Below are 9530 nucleotides of genomic sequence, written 5' to 3'. Positions count from 1 at the left end.
CTGGTTCAAATTTTTTTTTTACACATCGAGTTGTTGCGCGTGCAGATGACATCTCGGATTGAATCTCGTTACTACGAGATTTGGACGAGACGATTTTAGATATGATAATATTTTTTTTTCTCGTTTTTTTTTAAAAAACATTTATACATTGAATTTAACGATGGTTTTTAGATGATCATAACGTTAGGTTTTTTAAAATTTCATTTTATTCAGACATATTAATTTAATAATAATGTGTAGGTCATGAAAGTGTTTCTTTCATATCTTCACATTGAAACTTAACGAAGGTATTAAGGAGATGAGAACATATTTTTCTTTGACACTTCAGAACAATTATCACTTTTTCCTGTTTGTGCCCAAGATACATGAGGTAGATGAAGTAGAGTTTATCTGTTACAACGACCTCGGTATAAAAAGGGGATAATGTTAGGTACCCTTCAGAGCTGGGTGGACTCCGGGACGTTCTACTGATTTCAACCTGGAGTCGAACTCGACTACTCTCGGCTTTGCAGTGTATATGTGTGCGTTAGTGTGTGTGTGTGTGTGTGTGTGTGTGCTCGCGTGCGCGTTAGTGTTTGTATAAATATTATTCTGTATTCTAGCAATATTCCCATAACAATTTTTTTTTTAAATTTTAACACTCTTAGACAACAATCATGGGCTAAGCTTTGAACCTAGGACTCTAAACGGCACCAGTTTGTCCTACCCCTAAACCACATGCTTTCCGGATTCTCATTTGGTTAGTAATCTTTTTTTTTTTATCTCTTCCAAAAAAATACACCGTATTCTGTACAGGATTGTCACTTTGTCAATTGAGGGGGCTATTCTATGTTTTAAATAAATACAAATATTTATAATCATATTTTACAAAGTAATATAAAAAATTTGAAAGCTTTACAAATCAAAACAGCACCGCCGGTTTTCCTCCTCGTGCAATGCTATGCAGGTGAATGCAAAAATCAAACGGGCAATTTTTAACCCCATACCAGCTGTGAAGCGGCGGCTGTTGACTTAGCCTGGCAGCTATTAACCCCCTCACGTCTAGGACTCACCTAATCAAACAAAACCATCCCTGATGTTTTGTTTTCAGCTTTTTTATCATATGATTATCATCAATTTATCGGACATTCAGTCATAAATTCATAATTCATCATTTAGTCTTTAGATGTTAGAATATTAACATGAATGATGTGTAATCTAAGTTATGACGTCATCTAATTAAGTTAATTAATATAGTCACCTAGATACAGACAAGTGGAAATCGTTTGCCTCCCCCCCCCCCTCCACGACTTTCTACAAGCTTTTTTTTTTTTACAAATCTTATACTTAATTTAAATAATTAATTATGCACCCCCTACCTCCTTATCATTAAACTACGTGTAGATTTGAATTACAGAATCTGTCTGTCCGTTTCCGCCGCATGCATACCAACCAACACTAATCAAGGCATGGTCTATTTAAGTTTCTGTACATTTTCGTAACAGTAGATAGTACGTACTTTTGATCTTCACACGAGACAGTTTTTATAATGTGATTGAGTTTTACCCATTTAACGAGCTACATCTAGTGTTTTAAAGCAATATATTTTCAGTCGCAGCATTGGTAGTGTTGAATTTTTAAAAATATGAATTACTGAAAAGTAGAATATATATATATATATATATATATATATATATATATATATATATATATATATATATATATATATATAATTCTCTTCATTGGGACCATGCTAGACACCAAGACGTAAGCTCAACAGACCATATCGCTACCACCCCCACCAGTCTGGTGAGCTTTTTACAATCGTAGGGGCAGATAATTTAGTTTTTAAACGATTTGAAACTAAGGGGAGATAATAACATGTTCTGCTTGCTCTCTTCATTGTCGCCTATTAACTGGCTACTTTAACGGAGGCGGAGTGGGGGGGGGGGAAGGAGGAGAGGAGTGGAAAGTCAGGGTGAGGATAATCGTCCTTCACTAGCTACTGATAGTGTTTTAAAGCAAAATATTTTCAGTCGCAGCATTGGTAGTGTCGAATTCACAAATTATGAATTACTGAAAAATAGGAATTAAGCTAATTAGCGGCGTATGCTACGTCGCGGGTCAGCTGGTGCTCTGTAATTTTCTTACACATTACACATTACTTCATTTTTTTACTGATTAGCTCATACAGGCAGAGGCGTAGCGAGGGGGGGGGGGACATATGTCCCCGGGCGCCTATCTTAAGGGGGCGCCAAATTGAAAGTTTGAGGGGGGGGGTGCAAATGAAAAGTTCGAGGGGGGGGGGCGCAAATCGAAAGTTTGTCCCCGGGCGCCGGGAGGGGTCGCTACGCCTCTGCATAAGGAGATTACATGGTACCCAATAGAAACTACTGTTATATTATTGAACCCGTAGTACATAGAACTTAACAGTAGACGCCGTCAAGTTTACTTCAAAGATTTATTAGATACACAGAGAACAGTATCTAGCGACACGTTTGATCTTCAGGTGAAAGTTCATAGTACCTGCCGGACGTAAAGACAAAGGTGACACACTGCATAGTGTTTCTACGTTCAAGGGACATAACTAAAATATACAATGAACATCAAGTAATAATATAACAAGTACCTACTGTATTTAATAATTATAATATCAATAAGAAAATATTTGCAATCAACATTTATTTCCTTTGTGACTTTTTTTGAGTGATCAAACAAATCAAAAAATGTTTAAAGGTAAATATAAAAGTTCTTAAACTATTCATACCACATACACTTATAGAGAAATACCCTCTCTTATCGTTAAATAAGTAAACATTTTATTGATCAATTTTTCATTTTTCCACAAAATAGTGCAGTATTTTTGAATAACTAGTTCGTCAAATTGGATCTAAAATGGTTCAAAAAAAAAAAAAAAAAAAAAAAAAAAAGACGAATTGGATCTAATGTTTATGCTACCTTCAAAAAGAAAATATGCTTTTGCAGAATGGTTTTTTGATGTTTTTTTAATAATTTATCTATTCATTTGTTAATTTATTTTATTATATTTCTCTCATCCTAATAATATCTGTAGTTTCTATTCTCATATTGTTCACACTGGCTTTATCAGCAGTACTGCAAGCATGAATATTTGGTGGTTTTTATTTTTTGGTATTCCAAATTGTTTTTTTACACAAATTTGGTCTCATTTGCAGTACTGCAAAAAATATATCAATGGCCTTTGTTATTTTTTTTGAGAATAATTTTTTTTACATGAAAATTAGTTAACTATTTTAAATGATTTTGTCAACATGTGTATAAAGAATAATTAATTTTAAATTTGCTTGTATGTTTAAGTAACATATTTAAATATTACTGTAAAGCAAATAGCAATAAATATATCATTTAAAAAAAAAAAAAAAAAAAACTAGTTCGACAAATCTATCTTTCTTAGCATCGACCAACAGAAAGCGTTCGACAGAGTAGATCACAAATGGTTAATAAAAACAATAGATGCTTACAACCTAGGACACTATTTTAAAACATGGATAAAAATAATATATAACAATGCACATAGTCATTTATTAATAAACAACAGTGTTACAAGCGCTTTTCACATACAGAAATCAGTTAGACAAGGTTGTCCTTTATCTCCCCTACTATACATCCTAAGCTTAGAACCCCTACTAGAAAACATTAGACAGGACAACTCGATTAAAGGACTGCACATTCCAAACACGGTAGGAAAGAAAATACTTGCATACGCAGACGACACTACTTTCTTAGTACAAACAGAAAAAGCAATACAGACTGTAATAGAAAAATTCAACAACTCTGGGAAAGGAAGCGGGGAAAAATAAACGCAGAAAAATCAAAAGTAATGGGTATAGGTAAATGGAAAGGTAAAGATAACTATCACATAGACATAACAATAACTGACAAACTCAGAATTTATGGAATAACCTATACTAGCGATCCCACAATAAACGACCAAGAAACTTGGACCACACTGAAAAATAAAATAAATCACAATCTGGAAAAATACCAATACTGCAATACAACAATTTTTGCCAGAGCTGCATTAGTAAACAGATATATCATTCCAAAAATAATTTTCGTAGCAACGAACTCTACAATACCCAACTCATTTGTTAAAAAAAAAAAAACAAGCACATTAGTGAGTTCATTTTCAAAAATACGATTAGAAACATTAGCCACAAAACCTTAATACAAAATAAATTAAATGGAGGTATAGGGCTACACGACATTCAAACTAAAATAAACACCTTCCGATTAAAACACCTGGATAGAATAAGGATAGAACCACATTATCATCCATTAGCACAATACTACATTGGGTTAAACATAAAGAGTATTTTAAAACTAAACATCATAACACCACACTTTGGGGGAAATGACATAGGCAGCTTTTATAAAGAAACGCTAGCAATATTCCAAGGAAACAAAAGCATTATTGGGGAAGACACACAAAAAAAATATACGACATCCTAATCAAACAACAAGCGACACCCTTATACACGAGAATTAGTTGGGCCAGGGAACACAATATAATAGACATTAAAGATACATTTAGAAACCTACATAATAAACGCATTACACCAAAAGAAAGGGAAATAGCATAAAGACTGATTTTTAATACAACTCCAGTTTCACGAAATATAAAGTCAAATCAAAATGTTAAAATAACCTGTCAAACGTGTAAACAAAATATACAAGAAACTGAGAAACACATTTATTTAGATTGTATATTAGTACAGAAAGCAAAGCAAACACTTGCGAAAATATTAAACACCACCAATCAAACAGCCACAACAAATAAAGCAATCACACTTAATTTAATTAACACGACTAGACAAAGAACAGAAGACGAAAACAGACTAGTATCAACGGCTATTTATAGATCGACTGTATGGCAAATTAGGAATAAATCCAGATATTTTTTCACAAAATACACGGACATCGAGTTAAAAGAAATATTTCAAGCAAAGCTAAGACATAGACTGGGAACTCTCACTTAGCTGGGGAAAAAATGTACAGGAAAGCAATCAATAAAGTATTAATTTTAATTTAGACAGTCTCAAGCCAAACATCACTCGATCAGCCCTCAAGTAAATTAACATTAGAACAGTCTTCTGTTTCCCAGGTTTTTAAAAGTGCACAACCTGAATGGTAGAAAGAGATACACACCTCACCCCCCCCCCCCACACACACACATCCCCCCCCCCCCCACACACACTCAACCGGACAGGCAGATATTTCAAGGTAGCGTGCTCTTCCTCGCCAAGGGTCAATTTAATGTCATGGAAATTTTTGGAATGATAGATCAGTATGAGTATTACAGAGACACTTCTCCCACGGTTTTTTCTATTTCTGTCCATGGGTGACTACAATGTGAACTTTTCACTCCACAACTAAGGACTGAGCACAATGAACTAGGCAGTCAAAAGAAACCGAGTTTGCACACCATATTTTAGTCTAGGCTTATGCCATTTTATTTTCTCTCTTTGATTATTATATATGCAATTGATGTCCATATCTTTGATGCTGTGTAAAACTATCAAACAAGTTATTATTACTGATTTAAATGTTTAAAACAATTGATTTAAAAAAAAAAGAGAAAAACAAAACAAAAACAAAAAACATTTGTTTGAGGACTGTATAGATATAGATGTTTGAAAGGGAAGAATGTTTGCTTTGATGTGTCTTGTTGTAAATAACATAACTTTTCCGATTGCTTAAAAAATTGTATCATTTTAATTCTCTGTAATCACAAATTTATTTCAGCTCTACTTAAAAACCCAAATTCCACCCCGTCCCCTCCCCCCTCACCCACCACGCCGAGGAAAAAAAAATCCCTTGAATCATCATTTAATTACACATATGCATTTTCAGTTTGTTTTTTTTTTTTGTTTTTTTTTTTTTAATTTTTTTTATATTTAGATGTTTTGTATTAGATCTATGTATAAGTAAACCATTTTAAATGAATGAAAGTAGGCTACAAGGAAGAAAGAAATATTACTATTGTAAATCTGTATCAGTCCTCACAAGCCGATGATGAAAACTGTAATACTAAAGCGAACACACAACTGACGCTGAAAATTACATGTCTGAGGCAAAATAATATATATATATATATATATATATATATATATATATATATATATATATATATATATATATATATAACTTGAGTATTATTTCAGATAGATAAATTAAATTTCACATATAAGTTAAAGATCTAATTGTCTACCTTCTGTCAAATTTTGAGTAATTTCTGTTGACCTAAAAAACTAATTTACGCTATTTCCGATTTCTCAAAAAAAAAACCGCATGTAAATTTAGAAAGTACTAATAATATTGCGCACTATTATGCACATTTTGTTTTGGCGTTCGCTTGGTGAGCAATTCTTTTTTCTACTAGATTCTATTCTATTTTTAAAAGTTTAAGTAAACAAAAATCATGTCTATATTCCGAGTTGCCATCCCACGAAGTGTTATATTAGAATATTCGAGAAAGTTTAGGGGAGATCCACTCCCGGTTTTTTGCTGATTAGCTGTCATACAGGACATCACATGGTACCCAATAGAAACTACTGTTATATTATTGAACCCGTAGTACATAGGACTTAACAGTAGACGCCATCAAGTTTACTTCAACGATTTATTAGATACACAGAGAACAGTATCTAGCGACATGTTGGATCTCCAGGTCAAAGTTCATAGTACCTGCAGGACGTAAAGACAAAGTTGACACATTCCATAGTGTTTCTACGTTCAAGGGACATAACTAAAATATACAATGAACATCAAGTAATAATGTAACAAGTACCTACTGTATTTAATAATTACTACATCAATAAGAAAATATTTGTAGTCAAACTTTATGTCTTTAGTGACTTTTTTTAGTAATTAAACAAATCAAAAATTTTTTAAAGGTAGATATAAAAGTTTTTTAACTATTCATACCAGATACACTCCTAGAGGAATACCCTCTCTTATCTTTAAGTAAGGTATACACGTTGTATGTATGTTCAATCCAAAATTTTCTTAACGCTAGTGCAGTATTATTACAACTAGTTCGACAAATCTATCTTCGTGACTTGGTAAATAAAAAAAAAAAAAATAAAAAAAAAAAGTGACTTGGTAACCCATACCATTCACTTCAACAAGAGAATGCTCTACCACTGCACCAACCCGCTCCACGTTAAAAAGTTGAAGGTGTAAGTGATAAAAGGACCAATGATGCAAAGCTACCTGACTAAAAGAAATGTTAGGAGTCCTTGTTCGTGCTCTGCAGAGGAGTCTTACTCAGTTGCGGAACTAGAAAAAAAATTCATTTTATAATTTGCTTAGAACAAAACTATTAAAATCAGCTTTATGGTCACCCTAATTAGACTATTTAAAGTGGAACAATACGTCACGAAAGTAGTTTGAAGTTTTGTAGATCTTTTCACACTACAGCTGATTTTTTCTACCCAGTAGCGTGTGTGTGTGTGTGTGTGTGCGTGCGCGCGCGTGTGTGTGTGTGTGTGTGTGTGCGTGTGCGCGTGCGCGTGCGTGTGCGTGTGCGTGTGTGTGTGTGTGTGTGTTAGTCACTGTAGTAGATCTGTCTTGTTTTGTAAAACCACTATCTTGTGGAGGGGAAAACATGTAATTTTTGGTCGGATTTATTAGCTACACAGAGAACAGTATCTAGCGACACGTTTGATCTCCAGGTCAATGTTCATAGTACCTGCCGGACGTAAAGACAAAGTTGACACACTACATAGTGTTTCTACGTTCAAGGGAAATGACTAAAATATACAATGAACATCAAGTAATAATGTAACAATTACCTACTGTATTTAATAATTACTGCGTCAATAAGAAAATATTTGTAATCAAACTTTATGTCTTTAGTGACTTTTGTTTAGTAATTAAACAAATCACAAAATTTTTAAAGGTAGATATAAAAGTTTTCAAACTATTCATACCAGATATACTTATAGAGAAATACCCTCTCTTATCTTTAAGTAAGGTATACACATTGTATGAATATTAAATCCAAAGATTTCTACACGCTAGTGCAGTATTAATATACAACTAGCTCGACAAAGCTATCTTCGTGACTTTTTAACCTATACCATTCACTTCAACAATATGATACTCTACCACTGCACCAACCCGCTCCATGTTACAAAGTCGAATGTGTAAGAGATAAAAGGACCAATGACGCTAAGCTACCCGACAAAAAGAAATGTTAGGAGTCATAGTTCGTGCTCTGCAGATTTCATCTTGCTTTGTATGTTATATATATATATAAATATATATATATATATATATATATATATATATATATATATATATATATATATATATATATATATATATATATATATATATATATATATATATATATACATATATATATATATATATATATATATATATATATATATATATATATATATATATATATATACATATACATATATATATATATATATATATATATATATACATATATATATATATATATATATATATATATATATATATATATATATATATATATATATATATATATATATATATATATATATATATATATATGTGTGTGTGGGGGGGGTGGTAGCAGTTTTTATATTGTTAAAATATTTTTACTATTTGTCCGAGTAAAGCGGGAACACGGACATCCTGTGAGGAATGCCATCCCCTCCCCCCTACCACCACTTCCTCCGAAAGATGGATGAAAGAAACTCCTAGACTATCTGCCATTACCCTTATTGAGACGAGACAGATTTTGGTGGAGTTCATGTATTCTAAGGCACCGGTCACAAACATTGTCAAGTCAGCAATCGCTTCACTTTTTCCCCTGAGGAGCAAAAGGCTGCAGTTCCATCTCTCCACCGGACTCTGTTTTGCGCAGCTCCCTTTAGTTTAGCCCACGTAAGCCCGGCAGCCCTTGCCTCATCTTCTACTGCCCTCAGTGGCGTAGGCAGGGGGGTTAGGGTGGGGTCATAACCCCCCCCCCCCATAGACCCCTCGGTATATATATATATATATATATATATATATATATATATGTGACGAGCGAACATTTATCCTGCCGACAACGCCAATTGTAACGAGCCAACAGTTACCATGCTCGCAACGCCACATGTAATGAGACCTAATTGCCTGTAGTGCCACGTGTTAACGAGTTTAACCACTCATTCTAGACAACATTGACCACAGTATAGATACTCAAGATGCAGGTTCGCTATTGATCCTTTATTACATGAATCAAGAAATGCTTCATAATAACACAATAAATCAACAGGAATGCTTCTCAATAATAGTCTGAATCAACTGACCCCTAACAGTCCTTCACTAGGCTTTATATAACTGAATCCACATGTCTATAATCCTTCTTAACACAATACGGCTAACCCGTTCTATAACCGACTTGACATAGTCACACAGACTGACTGATCTAAGCGAGCGATGCAAGAGGCAAGAGCCTCGAAACGGGAAGAGAGAGAACGAGTTCTGCCGTCCCCTCCTATTTATGCCTTGAAATCGTAGTCGTA

The sequence above is a fragment of the Physella acuta genome, unplaced genomic scaffold (genome assembly GCF_028476545.2).
Source record: "Physella acuta isolate Inbredline_101_S28 unplaced genomic scaffold, ASM2847654v3 ptg001901l, whole genome shotgun sequence".
Taxonomy (NCBI): domain Eukaryota; kingdom Metazoa; phylum Mollusca; class Gastropoda; family Physidae; genus Physella; species Physella acuta.
The sequence above is the reverse complement of the archived record's forward strand: the minus strand, read 5'-3'. Positions refer to the sequence as shown.